Source organism: Hermetia illucens, chromosome 7 (genome assembly GCF_905115235.1).
Source record: "Hermetia illucens chromosome 7, iHerIll2.2.curated.20191125, whole genome shotgun sequence".
NCBI classification, from domain to species: Eukaryota; Metazoa; Arthropoda; class Insecta; order Diptera; family Stratiomyidae; genus Hermetia; species Hermetia illucens.
This window is the reverse complement of record NC_051855.1, coordinates 7,960,572-7,981,035: the sequence shown is the minus strand read 5'-3', so window position 1 is coordinate 7,981,035 and position 20,464 is coordinate 7,960,572. Positions and strand designations below refer to the sequence as shown.

At 46.7% G+C, this 20,464-nt stretch overlaps 1 protein-coding gene across 1 annotated transcript in view; it reads right to left on the bottom strand.

Annotated features, from left to right (window-relative positions):
- The window catches only part of LOC119660933 (intracellular protein transport protein USO1), a 73,888-nt gene extending 61,886 nt beyond the window's left edge, over positions 1–12,002 (bottom strand). Inside the window, exon 1 of the mRNA XM_038069924.1 lies at positions 11,970–12,002. The gene's annotated coding sequence lies outside the window, so the exon portion shown is untranslated. The remainder of the gene's footprint in view (positions 1–11,969) is intronic.
- Positions 12,003–20,464: the final 8,462 nt, after the last annotated feature.

The following is a 20,464-nucleotide window of genomic DNA, read 5'->3' as shown; positions in this document are numbered from 1 at the left end:
ACTTTTCTCTCGTCGGGAGTACTTTCATATTCCTGCAAACTTTGCGGAAGTGTTTTTTTCCAAACTGTGCATCCTTCCGCCGAGTCGTCATGCTCAAACCTGCGTACCAGATAGAAACTGCGTTAACTGGTAACTACAGGTTCCGTGACGACGATTGACCCACATACGGATGATCGAAATCAGCTTTTGCGAGTGCTGCCTTATTTTCGACGTACTGAACATGCACTTTGAATTTGAGTCTATTGTTGAGCATCACACCTAAGTAGGAGGGGGCAAAAGCCTCCTTGCTTCTTATAATCTGGCTTTCAACTCGAGTTTTGAGGTATTCCAGGGTCTTCCGGCTTGTTAGCAATATCGTCGGTAAAACCTAGTACTTTTACCCCTTCTGGTAAATACTTGTGGAAAACTCAATCATACATGGCGTTCTAAAAGAGTGGACCCAGTACCGACCCCTGAGGGAGTTCAGCTGAGGCACGGTAGTAATGTGTGCCTTTGTCGCTCCCGTACTTTAGCTCTCTGTCTGTAAACTAGTTGGAGACTATGTATCTCAGGTAGCGTGGAGTGTTCATTGGGATAAGGGACATTTTGATCATCGACCAGTTTACTGAGTTGAAAGCATTCTTCGACTCTAACGTGACCACTGCGCAGTACTCTTTTGACCACCATCGCCATCTCTCACTTTCTATGGCACTGGCAGCGGTGTCACCGACGATGGAGAGACCTTTGCTGAATCCAAACTGCATACTGGAAAGAGCCCTTTCGTTTTCAGCTGTCTCGCGCAATCTGTTCGCAATTATTCCCTCCAGTATCTTTCCCATTGTCTTTGTAAGGCATATTAGGCGATATGACGACGGAGCGCTAGGTTCTTTGCTTCCTTTTAGCAACAAAACGAAACGCTGCTGTTCAATTTTTTAGGAAATATCCCTATGTCTGGTCTGAGGTCGCTTTACCAGGAATACCATGAGGTCCCGGTACTTTCCTGTCCTTTATTTTTTTTGCGTACCGGTGCGGTGCTACGTTGTGTGGTCTCTAAACCAGCTACACCGATTACATCGATGACTGGGTTCGATCTTTGCGGGAAAGCTTGGGTCGAAAACCGAAAAGAAGAGTACATTTTGCGAGACAGTCCCGAACATTCTACGCACGAAAGGAGCCTAGAACCCAAGTGCGCCCTTGAAATAAAAGATCTAGATTGTCTCACTGATAGGGAAGAGATGGAGGAGGCGATAATAAGGGATTACCTTGATGTGGGCAATCTTAAAGTGGGAGTTATGTCTGCCAACTCTAGAGAACAAAAATTGGCCTTTGTCATTATCCCTGAGAAGACAGCGAGCCATTGCGAGAAAATAAAGATTGGGTGGATTATTTGGTGAATAAGGCGAAAGGCAGTTCTAACCCGCTAATTTAAGTGCTGGGCATGCGGACATTTAGCAGGGATTTGCAAGGAGCAGGACGGAAGCATTTAGTTCCGGTTCCGGGTCAGAATCCTCGAGACTCCAGGGGGTGTTTTGGCCTGTGGTCTGTCTGAGATAGGAGGACGGAAGCATTTTGTATTAGAAGTGTGGCGGACCCGGGGGTAAAGCGAAGACTTGTGATTCGGCAAAAAGAAGTTGTGGCTCATACCTCCGGTTCTGGGCGTTGCCGGGTCTTCAAGAAATAGTCAAGCACCATGATTCACATCCTGCGAACGAACATACATAGGAGTGCAACTGCTAATGACTTGATGGGCAGAAGTTGCAAAAAAGAAGAATTGATTTGTTACTTCCCAGCATGCTGCGTAGGAGCTCACCATTGTGGCATGCCGATATATCTGGCACTTCTGCTATTTGGGTGAGACGGCTACCTTGGGAGTGCGGGCCAATGGTCTAGGGGACGGCTTTGTTTGAGGTCGTTATGCGGAAGTGATGGCTTCGAGGACAGGGCTCATTGTCCTACATACCAGGAGCACTCCGACATTCTGATGACCTGGTTTCGAGGGTACTATCCCTGACGTAACTTTTACTATGGAGTCCATTGTGTCAGCGGTCCGACGATGAAAGGTACTGAAAGATTTCTCGGTCAGTGATCATCAGCACATTTCCGTCGAAGTGACAAACGGCGCAATGCGGCAAAATTTGTCGAAACTCTCGCAGGAGGGGTAAATCAGCGATAAGGCCCAGGCGCAGATAGGGGAACTGCAATTGAATCGCAAGTTCATTCAACAATGAACCTTATTACCGCAGCTTGTAATGCATCAACCCACAAAAGGAAACTGTCTCCCAGGAAATTATCCGTGTACTAGTGAATGGCTGAAATTGCAAGCCTACGAAGGAATTTCCTCAGACTTTGGCGGATTGTTCAGCGCGCAAGAGACCAAGACAAGGTGACTCTTAGAACCGCAGAGTTATAGTGGGAGAGTGGGATAAGAAACTCCGCCACGAAATCAACAGGCAGAAGGTACGCTGCAGGCAGGGGTTAACCAACGTCGTAAACAAAGGACCTCGGGTATGAGCTAGTTTTCAAAAAACTCGGTGCCCATCGGTAGCCCTGCCCTATGCTCCCGAACAAATTTTTAATCTCACCTGCACAATCGGGAAATCATCCCGATCCGATCCCCCGAATGTTTTTATTGCAAGAACGCGATGGATGGTGCCTGTCACACCTTTTTCTTTTACCGAAGGTGGGAGCACCATCGCCATCAGCATTCGATGGAATGGTGTCTTGGATAATTGGGGCCATGCTGCAGCGCGAAGGCATGTGGAACCGAGTGCTACGTTACATTCAAAGCATTCTTAAGACGAAAAGAGGGGGATGGATAGGAGAGATGTCAGTGTAGCTGAGGCTCCCTGTATCTACGGGCTTTTGCTCCTATATTGAATAGGCCTAGCTTGAGGTAATGTGTCAGACGGTTCCGGGTCAGAATCCTCGACACTACAGGGGGTGTTTTGGCCTGTGATCTGTCTGAGATAGGAGTCCACCACTTTGTACGTAAATGCATTTCACCTACCTCCGCTAGGTCGCCCAATTATGGTGGCTGTGCCCGAAAACATCCAAAAGGGCCTAAATATCGTTATGTCCGATCGTAGGAGTATGTCCGAGGTTGGAGGACATATGTAAAATCCCGAAAATATCAAAGAACACTGTGCCCAAAATTGTGCATGACAATTTGAATATTAAAAAAAAATTTGTTTCAAATGGGTGCCGTGTTTGCTCACAGTAGAGTAAAAACAACAGCGAATTGATGATTCAGAGCGCTGTTTGCAGCTGTTTACGTGGGATTGGAAGGATTTTTTGCGTCGGTACACCCTCCACATGGATTCATAATTATATTCCGGAGTCAAACAAAGCGTCAGCCGAATGGAGAAGAACAGCCGAAAGCCGACCAACGCATCCGAAGACGCAACTGTCATAGTCTGTGTTTTGGAACTTCGGTTTGTTGAGATTTGCCGGAGCTGCATCACTTTAGGATACGTACCGCAGTCCTGGAGGCGCGCACGGGTGGTTTTCATACCGAAAGCAGGCAGGCGCGGTCATGAGTCCGCGAAGGACTTTCGGCCAATCAGCCTGACCTCTTTCGTGCTGAAGACCCTAGAACGCGTCCTGGACATTCACTTAAGGACGATTATGGAGAGCACGCCTTTCTCTAAGTCCCAGCATGCCTACCTCAAAGGAAAATCCATAGAAACCGCCCTCCACGAGGTAATTGGCACGGTTGAGCGGTCGCTGCAGTACAAGCAGTATACCCTTGCTGCCTTCTTGGATATAGAAGGAACTTTCAACAACGTCAGTACCAACGCCATCAAGGAAGCCTTGACCGGTATTGGATTGGAGGGGTATCTCACGCATTGGATTATATCCATGCTGAGTACCAGGATAATCCAGTCCGATCTGGGAGGCAACCACTTGACCAGAGCTGTGAACAGAGGCACGTCCCAGGGTGGTGCCATCTCACCGGTGCTCTGGTTAATAGTAATGGACAACATTTTACGTACATTGGACAGCAGCGGGGTGAAGGTGGTGGCGTATGCCGACGACTTGGTGATATTAGTATCATGGATGTTTCTGTCCATTATGAGGTGTGCCTGTGGGCCGCAAGATGCGGACTCAGCATAAACCCAACCAAAACGCAACTGATGCTATTCACCACCAAGACAAGGATACCTGAATTCCATCTACCATGGCTGAATGAAAAAAGACTGGTTCTTTCCTCTAATGTAAAGTATCTGGGTGTAATCCTGGATCCTAAGCTAAATTGGGGGTTGAACATAGAACTGAGGGCTTTGAAGAAGAAATACAATAGAACGAAGCTTAATAGGATTCAACGAACCGCGTGTGCAGGTGCTACGGGGGCTCTGCAGTCCTGCCCGGCAGATGTTCTCAATGTACTTCTGCATCTCCTCCCCCTAGACCGGGGTTATGTTGCAGCGTGCAGTGCCGTCAGACTACGTGAGTCCGGATGCTGGGCAGCGAAGGCCTACTATCACAGCAACATCCTAGATGAAATACCTCGAGAAATCTGGGCATCCCCCACGGACTATGTCACACGCAAGCTGAACTTCACGAGAAACTTTGCTGTGGACCTTCCAACCAGGGCAAAGTGGAAGACCGGCGGCGTGTTGCAAGACTATGACACGGTATTCTTTACGGACGGATCAAAGATGGCCTATGGAGTCGGCGCGGGGGTTTTCTCGAATACACACGGTGTATCCAAGTCGTATGGTCTCCCAGGTTTCACCAGTGTATTCCAGGCGGAAGTACTGGCGATATTGGAAGTCTGTCGATGGCTGGAGCGTGATTCGAGCCCCAAGCGTAACATAGCTATTCTGACCGACAGCCAAGCGGCCATCAAGGCCTTGTACTCAACGACGACATCTTCCCGGTTGGTGGGGCAGTGCAGAGACACGCTCAAACATCTGGGCGGCACGCTCAAGATCACTCTCCTCTGGGTTCCCGGGCATAGGAACATAGAGGGAAATGACCGGGCTGACGGATTGGCCAGGCAAGGCTCTGCTCTTGGCAGTCCCTCGGGGAATACAGTCGGTGTTCCGCTGGCAGCTGTCGGGGCCGAGTCTACACGCACTACCTAGCAGCCGCGGGCCTGAGATGGCGAAGGCTTACGATATGTGCCAAATCAAGGAGAATTTGGCCCGCTTATAACATAGCCCGATCACGAGAGCTCCTGTGCCAGACGCGTGCAAATGCATTCATGATTACGGCGGTCTGCACGGGGCACTGGGCCATAAGGGACCATGCCGCTAGGCTCGGCTTACCCTACAACTCGCATTGCCGAAGCTGCGGAGAAGGGAGGGAAACCCTCATGCACTTTCTCTGCGATTGCCCAGCTCTGGCTCGAGTCAGGCTGCGGACGCTGGGTAAACCATTCTTTGGGGACCTCAGTGAGATTTCTAGCTGCAGGGTCGGAGAGCTGCTTTCCTTCGTGAATGCTACGGGCTGGCTCTGAAGATCCGAGCCAGCTGGACTCTGCTTCCCTGTTCCTATAACAACAGTCACGGTCTTAGGAGTTTGTGGCATCAAAACGGCGCACCAAAGCCCTAATTGGGCTCCTCGGAGCGGCCACTGATACCTACCTATCTATCCATCTGATCTGAAGAGGGAAACTTTAAAACGCATAGTAGAAACACTGATCCAGGTCATATTCAATTGATAGTAATTGCAAACAGGAAACGAAGGCAATGAAAACTTCCAAGACTATTAAAAGAAAAAAATTAAGTTACCTCTTTTTAAAAAAGATATGCTTATTTGAACGGTAGTGAAATGCCTTATTTTTATTATAGAAGAAGGTGTGCAAGTAAGCACCACAAAAACATTAAAGAACTCTTCGAACCGTATCAAATTTGTATCTTGTATCTTTTTTCAGTTAGTATCTGTGCTCACTGAAAACTCTTACTGTTATTTTGTGCGCTTTTACTCGTGATTAACGTAGCGTACCCTCAGACCATATGAATATCATTACAGATATATTGTTAATAATTCGATAGACGAACTAGTTGTGTTATGGTTTTATATAAATATTATTTGAATTAATTTTGCTAATCTCTACTCTGGTATCTCATGATCTGGAAGTATACTTTTGCCGGAAGAACAATTCACTGGCAAAAGAGATGATATTGTGGAAGAATTAAAATTTAAATCTAAAATCTATTGTAGCCCCAGGGATCATACATATCTTATTTAGAATCAAAGTGTGTTTACGGTATTTCTAGCGAAAAGTTTAAGAAATTAAAACCAAACACCGTCTTCGTCGCTTGTAGTGATTTTTTATTCGACATTCATCTATATTTCGGGAACAGTTTATTCACTTCAGTACTAGCGACGGAGAAGGTGTTGCATTTTAGTACATTATTTAGGTTATTTGGTGGTGGAAAACGTCAACACAATCGTCATTGACGCATATGAGGCCAGCTGTCCGGCTAAGACAGTCAAGTCATCAAGGGACATCAAGGGACAAGGGATGTACCATGGTGGAACAAGAACCTAGCCAGAATGAGAACAGAAGCACGAAAACTCTTTAACCGGGCAAAACAAACCGGGGACTGGCAGAGGCAGCGATGAAAATGTAATGCTCGCTCTGATAGGAGCATTATCCCTTTTTTGTTGCTTGTAGAGTGTTGTAAGTTGGTCCCTATTTATTCTATTTTGCTTTTTACGTAAGATTCTATCTATTTCCCCCCTGCTGTATCTGTTTTTTACCGCTGTGTCTTTTATGTAAGTTATTTCTTTTTTGAATCGCGCTTCTGTCAATGGTGTCAATAGCAGCCGATGTATCAAACTGTAGTAAGCCGCCATTTTCTGGCCGTATTTATATTTCGATGTCCTTGGTATAGTTCGCTGTGTGTGAGTTTTCTTTCGGTATATGTCAAACTCGAGTTTATTGTTGGTTCTTATTATTGCTAGGTCCAGAAACGCTAACCGTTGGTCACCTTCCTTTTCCATTGTGAAAGTTATGTTGCCGTGTATGTTATTTATTGCTTCTAGTGTTTTCTCGATGTCTTCATTTGGGATTATGACCAAAATATCGTCTACGTAACGTGCCCAAAATTTTGTCATGATGCCCCATTTTTCAATGCTTTTCAATGCTTTTCATGATTTCGCTTATCAAGGGGGATAACAGGTTCCCCATTGCAGTTCCTGAGGTGGTTTTGTAGTATTGGTCTCTGCAGACAAAATAGTTCTCATTCATGCAGAGGGCTGCTAGTTTTGTGTAGACTTTCGCCTTTTCCCGCATTGTTCTGTTAGCCAATCCTCGAGTTTCCAAATGCCTTGGCAGCGGACGAACTAGCCAAGAAGGGAGCATAGACGCCTTTACACGGGCCAGAACCCTTCTGTGGAATCGGAAACGGTTTCATGGCTATGAATCTAAGAAATGAAGAGGAACGGTTGAGGAGTCCAGGGTACTTATTGAGGGATACGAACCCATACGCACAAAGGATTTCTTAAACCTCACCCAAAAAGAATCTCCAAATCATAGTGGGAATTCTCACTGGTCATTGTCGGCTGAACTATCACCTAGGGAAGCTAGAGATATCTACGGACACTGCCTGCAGGTTTTGTGAGGAGGATGACGAAACCTCTATACACGTCCTGGGACAGTGTCCGGCACTTGTGCAAAGTAGGTCGAGGCATCAGGGAGAACACTTACTACCAGATGCAAAGCTGAAAGATCTGGAAGTAGGGAACATACTAAAGTTCCTAACAGTTATAGCCTGCTTGAGATACTATGATCAATAGGTACACTATAACCAGTAAAAGGGGCGCAATAGTTCTTCAAGGACGCGGTGCAACTTTCCCTTAACAGAATAATAAGAATAATAGGTTATTTGGAATTTCTGGAGGAGATATACGGTAAATTACCATTTTTTTCAAATTTCTCAAGAAGGACTATCACTTAGAGGCATAATCTGTTAATCTCAATCGAGCTGCAAAATTTTCAGGCTTTATACTTCGCTCCTCCTCTGATTTTGACTCTATCCAACCTTCCTTAGCTCTCTTCAATTCCCTCGTGAGGAATACCCTCGAGTATTGTTCGGTGATCTGTGATCTCCCTTCCGTCACTATGATTTTCTTGCCCTTGAAAATGTGCAACGTAAATTCACCCGTTGCCTCTTTTTTAAGAAAAGCTTCCCTTGTGTAGACTATCCCCTTCGCCTCCGTTTTCTGAACCTTCCCTTCCTACAACAGCGTAGATCCTATCTGAATCTATGCACACTCCGCCGCTGACGATATTACCTGCCGTCCTGTGTCTTATAACACACGTAGAGCAGACATTTTCAACGTGTCCTTCGCAGAGCTCGAAATTTGCTTTCATTCCCCCATTCCTAGGTTTTGCCGAACTCCGCCATGCTATTAACATAGTATGCTGGTCCCAAGCCCAGGTAAAGGAGAAGGGTTTGAGGCAACGTACTCTGTAATATCCTCAGTAAAACAAAAATAAAATGCCGAGATCAGGCAAAAAGATAAATAGAGTATAGTTGGAGTTATTCTACTATGCTAAATCCTACCTGATCTCTCCTGGTGACAGACCCCGTGACAGGTCGACCAAGAAAATGCATACAATGTCGTTACAAACATGATGATCGGATTGAGTCACAAGCTTTGGAGAAATGCTAGGGCGTCAACCTCAGTCGACGCGGCAGGACGGGCCCCGGTCCTGTCGAGAAATGGGCAAGGGTTCTTGACGCATGGACGGCGTCAGGACGTAAGCAAGTTAGTCCGCACACAACGAACAAAACAAATACGTGTCTGCACGCTAAATATTGGTACCCTAACTGGAAAGACCGAGGAACTCGCAAGAGCCCTTCGGAAAAGGCGCATTGACATCTGCGCTCTGCATGAAACCCGATGGTCTGGTGCCAAAAGCTGCGACATTCAACGCGAACGCGGTAAAAATGGCTACAAACTTCTCTATTTTGGTAACCCACACACTCAATATGGTGTTGGCATTGCCATCTCAGAGGGTTTCCGTGATGCTATTAAAGAAGTCGAACGATTTGATGATCGGCTGACGAAGCTCACCATTATATCAGCTGATCGCACTATTCACTTCTTCACCGCGTATGCACCACAGACAGGTCGACCTGATGCCGAGAAAGATGCCTTTTGGCAACTTCTCGATGAAAAGACTTGTCACGTGCCTGCTGACCATTACATAATCATTGCCGGTGACGTTAATGGTCATGTGGGTGAAAAGGCAGACGGTAACAGGTGCCATGGGGGAAAGGGGTTCGGAGCGCACAATGAGGGTGGTGAGTGTATAATCGATTTTGCGGACACCCATGACCTTGTACTTATGAATACATGGTTCATTAAACGATTGTCTCATCTTCCTACATTTCATAGTGGGAACAGTAAAATGCAAATCGACTATATTCTCATAAGACGCCAACATTTTATTACTGTCACTGATTGCAAAGTCGTTCCTTATGAGACCATCGCAACTCAACATCGGCCGTTGATTGCCATCCTGCAATTAAGCCACCGATAAAACAGTGTGAGGAACGCACTGGCCCGCCACGCATTAAATGGTGGCGATTTGGTGAGAAGAAAGAAGAAACGGTCTCACTCATACGATTGCCAACCATTACGAATGTAGAAGAATCATGGAACCAAATGAAAGACAAGATCCACAAAGCGGCTTCTGCAACCCTCGGGGTCACCAAGCCGGGTAAGCAGTACATCAACCAAGATACTTGGCTTTGGAATGATGATGTTGAAATGAAGGTCCGTGAAAAGAAACGCCTCTACCACAAATTTCTCGACGATAAAACGCCTGCTAACTGGCAAATTTATAAGAATGCCAACCGGGAAGCAAAGAAAGCGGTCGCTGTCACCCCAGCGAACCATTTCAAAAATCTTTACGATAAACTGGACACTCGGGATGGCGAGAGAGATCTGTATCGACTTGCTAAAAACCGTGATGAACGCACACAGGATATCGAACACTTCTGTTGTGTTAATGAAAAGAACGGTACTTTGCTTAACAACCGTCGAGCCGCAACGGATAGATGGCGAGAATACTTCGAGCAGATTTCAACTGAAGAATTTGCTCATCCTCCACTTCCACAATCATTGCCGACATTTGGACCAGTTCCACCAGTCAGGGCAACTGAACTTGAGGAGGCAATAAAACGAATGAAGTCGGAGAAAGCCACAGGACCTGACGACATCGCATCTGAGTTCTGGGGGGGGGGGGACCCAACACGGGTTATTCAGGAAGGAAGAACACCATCTGACTGTCAAGAAAGTACCACTGTTCCAATATGGAAAAAGAAAGGTAGCCCAGCAGAATGTTAAAATTACCGTTCGATCCGGTTACCTTCCCATACCATGAAGATTTTTGAACATATTCTTGACAACCGTATTCGCGAAATCGTTGAAATAACCATGAATCAAGCCGGATTTGTCAAGAACTGCGGAACTACCGATGCAATACACGCTGCGCGGTTACTCATGGAGAAACACCGTGAGAAGCATCGCCCTCTTTACATTGCCTTTCTGGATCTAGAGAAAGCGTTTGACCGTGTACCACACGAACTCATCTGGTATACCTTACGACAACACTTCGTGCCAGAAGAACTCGTGCGCTGGATTCAATTGCTCTACCACGATCCGAAAAGTAAAGCATTAATGCAACCTGGATGAAGTGGCGTTCCACAACTGGTGTTCTTTGTGATCCACGTATCAACCAACGTCTCAAATCTAAAATTTGGCACAATGTCGTCCATTCAGTCGCTCTCTATGGTTCTGAGTGTTGGCCGACTATAAAAGACAATGAACGACGTCTTGCGGTAATGGAGACGAAGATGCTACGTTGGACTAGTGGCGTCACACGTTTAGATCACATCCGAAATGAGGATATCCGCGATCGTTATGGGGTTGCACCGATCGTGGAAAAGTTGCGAGAGAGGCGTCTTCGATGGTATGGTCACGTAATTCGTGCAAACGAGAATTCACTTGCCAAGATTGATCTGAACATCGAAGTCGATGGTAAACGACCAAAAGGCAGACCTAAACAACGGTGGCTTGATATGCTGGACGAGCCGACCCCGCTTGTGAACGGGACAAAGGCTGAAGAAAAAGAAGAAGAAGATTCCTAGGTTTTGGCGAAATGACAACGCAAAACAGCTTGGTCCTTTGAACTTCTCTACTTTAAGTAGTTTTAAACGTAGGATAAGTTTTTTGCTTTCTCCTCCTCCTGAGGACAATAATTAATTGGAGTTTTCTCTGTTTGTTGTCCGTTAAATTAAATAAATAAATAAATAAAATAAATAAATAAGTTTAATTCTATTGAGAAATAATCAAAGATGGTTTGGCATGAATGAAAACTGAAAAATATTAAAGTTTTCGAAGCCATAACAGAAAGAAAACCAACGATAACTTATAAACATGTCCAAATAGAAGAAATATCTTTCCATTTTCTGAGATTTAGTAAACTATAAACATAAATTTTCCAGTTATTTGGCTTTTCTTTGAGGTTGTTTTATTTATTCTTTATTATTTCGTTTTCATCCGAAATTCTTTGGCATAATTTCAAGAAATTTTACATGAAGCGAAAAAATATTTGCCGGTCGGACAGTGCCGGTGAGCAAATCAGGGCATGTATCTATCTTTGCTTAGTTGATGATGATCTGACCTGTAAATTCATAATCATAACTGCCAATCCGCAAATTTATAGTTATAATTAGCACTTTAGTTGGTAACCATTAATCCAGATAGTCCAAAACCATATAAACCCCTAGAATACACTATCCAGATACGACTTGATATAGTGTAAGCATCTACAATTTTTTGGTTTTTTTTTTTCAGGAAATTAAAAATCTCATTTATCCCTAATGTGGTGGCCCACTCACAGGTGAGCCTATATTTAGGATTGGTAAATGTGTCATCGCAGGATGAGTGAGATCAGTGTGACTCACGGGATACGAACAGTGAGTGGGATATCTATTAAAATTGAAGTTATTCAATCGACTCACCTATTTTTATATGAATGCCTGCAATCCTTGACTGTTTGTCACCTTTAGTATTTTTCACTGTATACCGGTCGAATTAATTTTAAAAATATATCAAAAAAATTCACTTCGCTTTTCGCACTTTCTCCAACCAAAAATCAAAAATAAAACCCAACACAATCTATTTTTTTTTTTTTAAATAGTTACAATCAAATCGCACCTGATATTGACACTTGAACTGGGAACCTTTTCAGTTAAAAAATCCAAGAAATTATATTCAAAAATCCAAAACTAACACAAAATACAAATAAAAGATTTTTTCTCTAATTCCTAAAGTTTTCAAATTGACTCTAAACGCGCGATTTTAAACTAAATCTTGGAAATCATGCAGACACCTCTGTACTGTTGCACTGATGTCTTGAGAAGACGACTGAAATCTCTGACTGAAATATGAATGCGTACGAGTAGCAAAAAAAAGATACATATAAAACACGAATGTATGTAGAACGGACAGCGCACGCTCCACTTGAGCGCTAAGTGTAGCCTGAAGTAAGATACTATCCGCAAGTTTAGATATTCTCATCTTGTGCGCTTTAATGGGTTGTAGTAAATAGAGAACTCCATTAACCCAGCTCTTGAATGTTTGTTTGTTTGCATCCGAAATATTACCAGTTTTGGTACTGCAGAAATATGGAAGAACCAAAGACCCATACTTGCCAATGGAACCTCTATCCCATCCCCTCGAGTAAGGTATAGATCCATCAAAACCCTTTCACTTTGGGATGAACGTATCACTCTATGTCTAGTAATAGAAGGAATGGATGCCCTAGGTCACACGCTTCACAAGCGGAGTCGGCTCGCCATTTGGCTCTATCGAATGCCTGATCTGGGTGCAATCTCGAGGCTTTCAAATCCTCATCCAGCGTATCAAGCCACCGTTGTTTAGGTCTGCCTTTTGGTCGTTTACCATCGACTTCGATGTTCAGACCAATCTTGGCAAGTGAATTCTCCACGATCGGTGCAACCCCATAACGATCGCGGATATCCTCATTTCAAATGTGATCTAAACGTGTGACGCCACTAGTCCAACGTAGCATCTTCGTCTCCATTACCGCAAGACGCCGTTCATTGTCTTTTATGGTCGGCCAACACTCAGAACCAGAGAGATCGACTGGATGGACGACATTGAGGTAAATTTTAGATTTGGGACGTTCGTTGATACGTCGATCACAAAGAACACCAATTGTGGAACACCACTTCACCGTCTGCCTTTTCACCCACATGACCATTAACGTCACCGGCAATGATTATGTAATCGTCAGCAGGCACGTGACAAGTCTTTTCATCGAGAAGTTGCCAAAAGGCATCTTTCTCGGCATCAGGTCGACCTGTCTGTGGTGCATACGCGGTGAAGAAGTGAATAGTGCGATCAGCTGATATAATGGTGAGCTTCGTTAGCCGATCATCAAATCGTTCGACTTTTTTAATGGCATCACGGAAACCCTCTGAGATGGCAATGCAGTTTGCAGCCATTTTTACCGCGTTCGCGTTCAATGTCGCAGCTTTTGACACCAGACCATCGGGTTTCTTGCAGAGTGCAGATATCAATGCGCCTTTTCCGAAGGGCTCTTGCGAGTTCCTCGGTCTTTCCAGTTAGGGTACCAACATTTAGCGTGCAGACATGTATTTGTTTTGTTCGTTGTGTTCGGATGAAATTGCTTACGTCCTGACGCCGTCCATGCGCCAAGAACCCTTGCCCATTTCTCGACAGGACCGGGGCCAAGATGCCAAAGAAGGGTAAAACTTCATGGTGGAACTCGGATTTTGCAAAACAGAGGAGAACGAGGGTGTCTTCAATTATGCCTCATTCGCAGCAATTAGTGATGCGCCAAAGCAGTATGGAATCGAACCCCTGCTAATCAGTTGGATCCTTCACATGCTAGAGTGGAGAAAAATCCACATATCGGTCGGCCAGAAGGCTATTGAAGCAGGATGTCTTAGGGGCTGCCCACTGGGAGGGGTTCTCTCTCCGCTGTTGTGGCTCTTGTTAATGGATACCCTGCTGTGGCTCCTGGAGGACAAAAAAGTCTTCGTGCAAGCATTTGCGGACAACCTAGCCGTTATAATTACTAGCAAGTTTGCGGCCACAGTATGTGGGGCACTCTAACATCGCCGGTAATGAGGAGGCTGACAGACTGGATCCACAAAGGTGGGGCCAGAACCAGTTTTTGGAATCCAAGCATCTACTGTCAAGGGTGAAATTGCAAGGATTCTCGCAACCGAGTCGAGAAATTTGGACTCTTGCCGACAGGCGAAAATCCTTGTGAAAGAGCCTAGGGCCACTAGAGCGGCATTTTTGTTGCCCCTAAAGAAGTGGGACATGAAAACCCTACTAGGGCTTTTAACGGGACACTGCTCCTTAAACTACCATATGGAGAAGATTGGGGTAGTGGGGTAGTGGTTTCGGCTATGTGTAGCCAATATGAGGAAGAGGAGGAGACGGCCCTGCACTTTTTATGCAGCTGCTCGGCATCCTCAGATCTTAGACGAAGACACCTTGGCAAGGTTTTCTTCTATGAAGAATCTGCACAATCTCGGCCTCTGGAGAATTTTCTCAGATTCGCTAAAGCCTGCGAACATCGTAGGCGGGAAGCCATTGAATAGGCAACTTACGGGGATAGTACAATAGGCCTAACAATGGCCTGAGTGCTCGGAGTTGCGGCTCCCCCCAGTTAACTAAACTAACTAACCACTCTATGTCAAACGCGCATATTAGGTTCATACTAGTGAAGACGAGACCTATTATGTATCCCGTCATCCTACAGACAGAAATTCGGCCATCCTATTGACAAAAAGTGGTTAAAAGAATCTGAAACTGAGATCAGCATGTGAAATTGGGGGTTCACAGTTCCAACTTTTCAACCAAATTTCATATCTATAGGTGTAACCGTTTCTGAGAAAAGTGCGTGTGACAGACACACAGGCGCAGAAACAGATTTTAATAATGTTTTGTTTAAAAACTGAAATTCTGACTCTTATTCACCTAATCCTCGAAAAGCTGCCCTTACAATATTCCTTTTTCCAACTCCCTCGACGATTACCTAACTTGTCGTACTGAGGGAACTCAGTAAGGAGGATCCTCCGGGAACCGAAGATGACACCTGAAGCCAAGCGGTAATCAAAAACCCAAGCCAAAGTGTGACTACTGTGCCGAGGGCTGAATTGTCACAGGGGTTAAGATGTGGCCGTGAACGGTGAACATTGGTTACCAGGCGACCCTCAGTTTCAACTAGCCTTGTTTCGGCAAAAGCAGGCCCCGCGGGGATTGACTTATTTTGTTCGGTAAAACGATGGCCATAGCAGCCAACTATGAAGTAACTAAAAACAGAAAAAAACAAAAGAAATCAACAGCACTTTGATCATTATAATCCAAGCCTGAGCGAAGGGGCTATCCTGAGCTCTTCGATGAAGAATCTCTGTCTTGATTCCCTATTGAGACCCAGTCCTTAACGGACGAGCCGAAGCAGAGTCCCCTTCTGTGAGTATTCCTCATCCCGGGCTCCAATTGGCTCCACCTGCTGAGGTTAAAATCTTACCTATGAGTAAGCATCTGTTTTCGGGTAAACCACCTCCAGCCGAACTGGTAGTAAATTACGGATCTGACGATCCCAACTCTTCGGCTCAAATGGATGCAAAGAAGGCTCGGCCGGCAACGGTCAAGTCTTCGTTTGCAGCCAAGGAATATCGAAGCCGATGACTATAGGAATTGCCGTCACATTCAGAGGTGGCTGGAATGTGTCGGTGCCCTCCTTTTGCTGCGGAAATAACCCCTGGATGATTTTCAGAAAGAGGGTAGGACACGTGATCTGCGAAGATGAACGGCTTCTGAATCGTCCTAACACGATTCTATAAGCACTACCCCATGGGTTTAAGTCCGCTTCTGAGCAGAGCTCCTTAAAGCATTTCCTCTTGCTTCGTTAGACGACGAGCTTGAGGGTTTTGCGGGCTACCTTATAGGCGCACTCTTTTTGCCCCTGATCGACTCTACCAACCTCTGAGCCGCTCTTTTGGCTCTGTGGCAAGCCGACCAAAGGCTGGCCAGTTCACCATTCCACCAGTAGTTTAGTCTTCTACTGGGGAATGAGCATCACCTAGGCATGGACGCGTCACATAGCTTGGCGATGCATTGGGTCACACTGACGGCTCTTTCCACGAGGCGCCTATTTTATTAGGAAGATCTAACCACACCTCTATGAAGGTCTGCTCATCCAAAGCTTTTGCAGACTAGCCTGAAATAATTCTTGGTTTTTCGCCGTCTTTGTCCTGTGGCTCGACACGTAACTCAAAAAAGATTGCCTGGTGATCGCTCTCCCAGGCTTCCTTTTCCGTCTGTGAATTCGTCACTTTTTACCCGCTTTTTCCCTGGGGGTATTGGGGAAGCTCTCAAACCTCATGGTCTTCTACTGAATGGGTCCACCTCCTGGTTCTAAAATGCTGCCTGCGTTCCCCTTCGTCTTGAACGAGTATGATGGATGTGTATGATGGATGTTTTGACTACTTTCGCTAGCCAGTGATTCCCATTCAGCTTATCCTTCCTCCAGATTATTATGGGTGTTTATGATGGAATCATACCCCACATTGCGGAATTCTGCCTGCTGACTAACACTTCACAAAGGTGCCGCGGGGATGTAAACGGAAGAAAAGTGGAGCAGTTTTCGTGGGTGCCCATTCCAGACGTCTTTTTAGGATTTTCGCCACCGTCCAACTATGTGGGGAAGTGCTTAGAGAGTGGTGGTGGGGGACAGATTCAAAGCATCCTCGTAGTTCATGCGTCCCAATATCTTTATTTATCTCTCAGAGGTAACATTCCTTAAGTCTTTTTTTTTTTTTGTAATACACGGAGGTGGAAAATCTTAGAGAGACACGTCCGCCGGAGCTCCGCCGCCCGAACGGCACACCCACTAAAAACCACCCCCGGTCTCTCCAGCCCCAGCCCCGCGGCACCACCATTGTGGTATTACTGCGCGGGGTAGGTTTGCGCTTAGGCACTCATCCTTCTCCTATTTGCAGCTTTCCTCCTTCTTTGTTCCTTCAGCAACTCCTCCTGCATTTGGATGATTGCGGAGCCAACCGCAAGCCACTTCTCCTCGGACTCCAGCATCTGAGTAACCAAGCTCTTCGGAGTCCCGCTTCTGCCCAGTACCTGGTTTAAGCTCCTTCTCTCCATCGCAAACCGTGGGCAGTGAAACATCACATGCTCTGGATCCTCCGGTATGCCATCGCATCTGGGACAGTTCGGAGAATCATCCAACCCAAAGCGGTGCAGATACTGCCTGTAGCAACCACCGTGCCCCGTGAGGAACTGGGTAATGTGGTAGTTTGTCTCCCCATGTTTTCGCTCAAGCCACACCCCAATGTTGGGAATGAGCCTGTGCGTCCACCGACCTTTCGCAGACTCGTCCCATCTGCATTGCCAGAGATCAAGCGACTCTGACCTTGCCGCATTTCTACGCTGTGCATGCCCCTCCATATGTCTTGCATTGTACAGGACACTCATTTCTTTGGCCAGCATGTCAACCGGGATCATGCCTGCCACCACCAATATTGGCTCATCTGATGTGGTTCTAAAAGCACTGCAAACCCTCAAAGCCATCCGCCGGTAAACCGAGTTCATCTGCTTCCGTCTCTGAGAGTTTGCAAACGCCACTGCCCACACAGGCGATGAGTAGAGCAGGATGGAGCGCACCATTCCGGCTAGCACCAACCTCCGGCAATATTTCGGCCCACCAATATTTGGCAACATTTTTGCAAGTGCCGTGGTGGCACTGGCTTTGATACGACCGTATGTCCACCGACCTCCACTTTTACAGTGTTATTTTTCTTGCGTTTCGTTATTAAGACCGCTTCCGTTTTCGCGTCCGCCAAGGTCAGCCCGGCCTTTTCTAGCCAGGACTTTACCGCTCTCACTGTTTCTGTTGCGTAAACCTCCACATCTTCTGGGTGTTTTGCTGCAACAACCACAGCTAGGTCATCAGCAAGGCCGACAATCGTAGTCCCTCCTGGGACGGGAAGAGCAAGCACCCCATTATACATGATATTCCATAACAGGGGACCAAGTACCGATCCCTGTGGTACCCCGGCTGTGACAATGACTCTTTGGGGCCCTCATCCGTCCCGTACTAGAGAGTCCTCTCTGAGAGGTAGTTTTCCACAAAATTCGCTAAGTATCCGGGGACACCTATGTCAGCCAACGCCCGTTTAATTCTATTCCAGTTGGCCGAGTTGAATGCGTTTTTGACATCCAACGCCACCACGGCACAGCAGCCGCCAGAAATCAGTGCAACTTTTGCCAGGTTTACCACCATGCGAATTGCATCCACCGTAGAGTGGGCGTGTCGGAAACCAAACTGGCGTTCCGACAAACCATTGCTGGCTTCGACGATGGGCAGGAGTCTGTTGTAGATGACTCCCTCCATCATCTTCCCCATTGTATCCAACAGGCAGATAGGACGATAAAACGTTCGGTTTCCAGGCGGCTTGCCAGGCTTCGGAAGCAACACCAACTTTTGCTTTTTCCACTGGGCAGGGAATATTCCTTCTTTTAGGCACATCTCGAAGGTGTTGGCGAAAAGTTCGGGCCTAGTCTTCACTGCCAGTTTCAAAGCTCGGTTGGGGATGCCCTCCATACCTGGGGTCTTGTTGTCACCGAACCTACCACATATTTCCCGCAGCTCCTCCACAGTTACGGGCGGTATTATGCCGTCATTTAGCTGGACAAAAATTTGCCTTCCCCTATTTTCGTGGTGAGGGAACAGAGTGGTAACAATGTGTTTCAGGAGGCGCGGACAGGTCACCTGGGGTGATTTCCGCAACCTTTTCATCACCACTCTGTAAGCCTCGGGGGTTTATGTCGGCATGCTCGCACAGCTGTTTGAAGCAGTTCTTTTTGCTCCTCCCAATGGCTTCCTTTAGGCAGCCACGCAATTGCTTGTGTGCCTCCTCTCGACCGTCGCCACCGGGTTTTCCCCTGAGCCTCTGGCAAAGCCTCCTTGCCCGAAAACATGCGGCTCGCAAACTTGCGATTTCGTTGTTCCACCAGTAGTTGGGTTGCCTACTGAGGAGCAATCGGCTTCTGGGCATAGTAGCATCGCATGCTTCCGTCACCCATCGAGTGATCTGGGTGGCTTTCTCTCCAGCCGTACCATTCAGGGATATGTCCGATTTGAGCACCGCGGAAAACGTGTCCCCCTTTCACTGTCCAGCCAAGCATACCACCCGGCATTCTGCGAAAACTCTTTTTCGAGCTCGATCCGCCCTTGATCTCTATGCAGATTGCCTGGTGGTCGCTGTGAGTATAGTCCTCACTGACATGCCAAGCGATTGTACTGGCTAAAGTGGCACTCACGTATGTCAGGTCTACTATAGACCCCAGGCCCCTTCCCCGGAAAGTGTACAAAGACCCAACATGCGCCAGTATCACGTCCAGCTCCGCGAATGCTTCGAGGAGAACACGTCCCCTGACATTAGTTATCCGGCTGCCACATTCAAGAGCCCATGCATTGAAATCGCCTCCTATTATGATTGGCCAACGTCCTCTTGCATCCAAAACAAGAGCAGCAAGCATCCTCTCATACTCGACGAGTGTAGCGCTGGGTGGAGCATAGCAGCTGTAGATGTGGATGCCCTTCTCCTTCGCTTTGATGAAGCCCTCCTACGGGTGCTCCATTATATCCTGGAAGGCTTGTTCTCCACAAGTCCACAGGGCTGCTTGGCCCGTTTGGTCTTTGACCCAAACGCTACCACCGCGGTTTCGGTATGGTTCACTTAGTATGGCCACATCGATGTTTTTCTCGCGGATGGTTTGCGCGAGTAGATCCTGCGTCGCCTCGGAGTGGTTGAGGTTGATTTGTATCAACCTCATCTGCGATTTGTGCTAAGGGCTCTCCTGTATTCCGGGCACCTGCTGCTGCCTGCAATGTGCCGATGGTCCACACCCTCCTTTCCTTTGCACAGTAGACAATTTGGGTCAGCTCTGCAGTCCTTGCTGATATGGCCTTCCACTCCGCATCTCCTGCATTGCTTTGACCTGTCATTTGAGTTAGTGCATGACTTCGCAATGTGACCAAAGCCAAGACATCTAAAGCACCGTTTTAACGCCACCTGTTCCCTAAGGCGACACATAACCCAGCCTATTCTCATTCTCCCTGCTGATAACAGTTTGAGTGCGTTCTCCACTGGTAGGCTGATGATGGCGGTTTGTGTTCCCCCGTAGGCTTTCCTTAGCGTTTTCACCACTGACTCTTGTAGTCCGGCAAGATCGAACTGTTTCTCCAACGCTTCGCGAACCTCCTGCTTCGTCGTGATTTCATCTATATCTTTGCAGATTATAGTGATCTTCGGCCTGCTAGCTCTTATGTCGGCTTCCTGCCCTAAAGTCTTCCCGATTTGGCTTAAGAATTTGTCCGCGGTTACATCCTTAGATTTCTTAAGTTCCAACATAAGATCTCCCTTCTGGGACC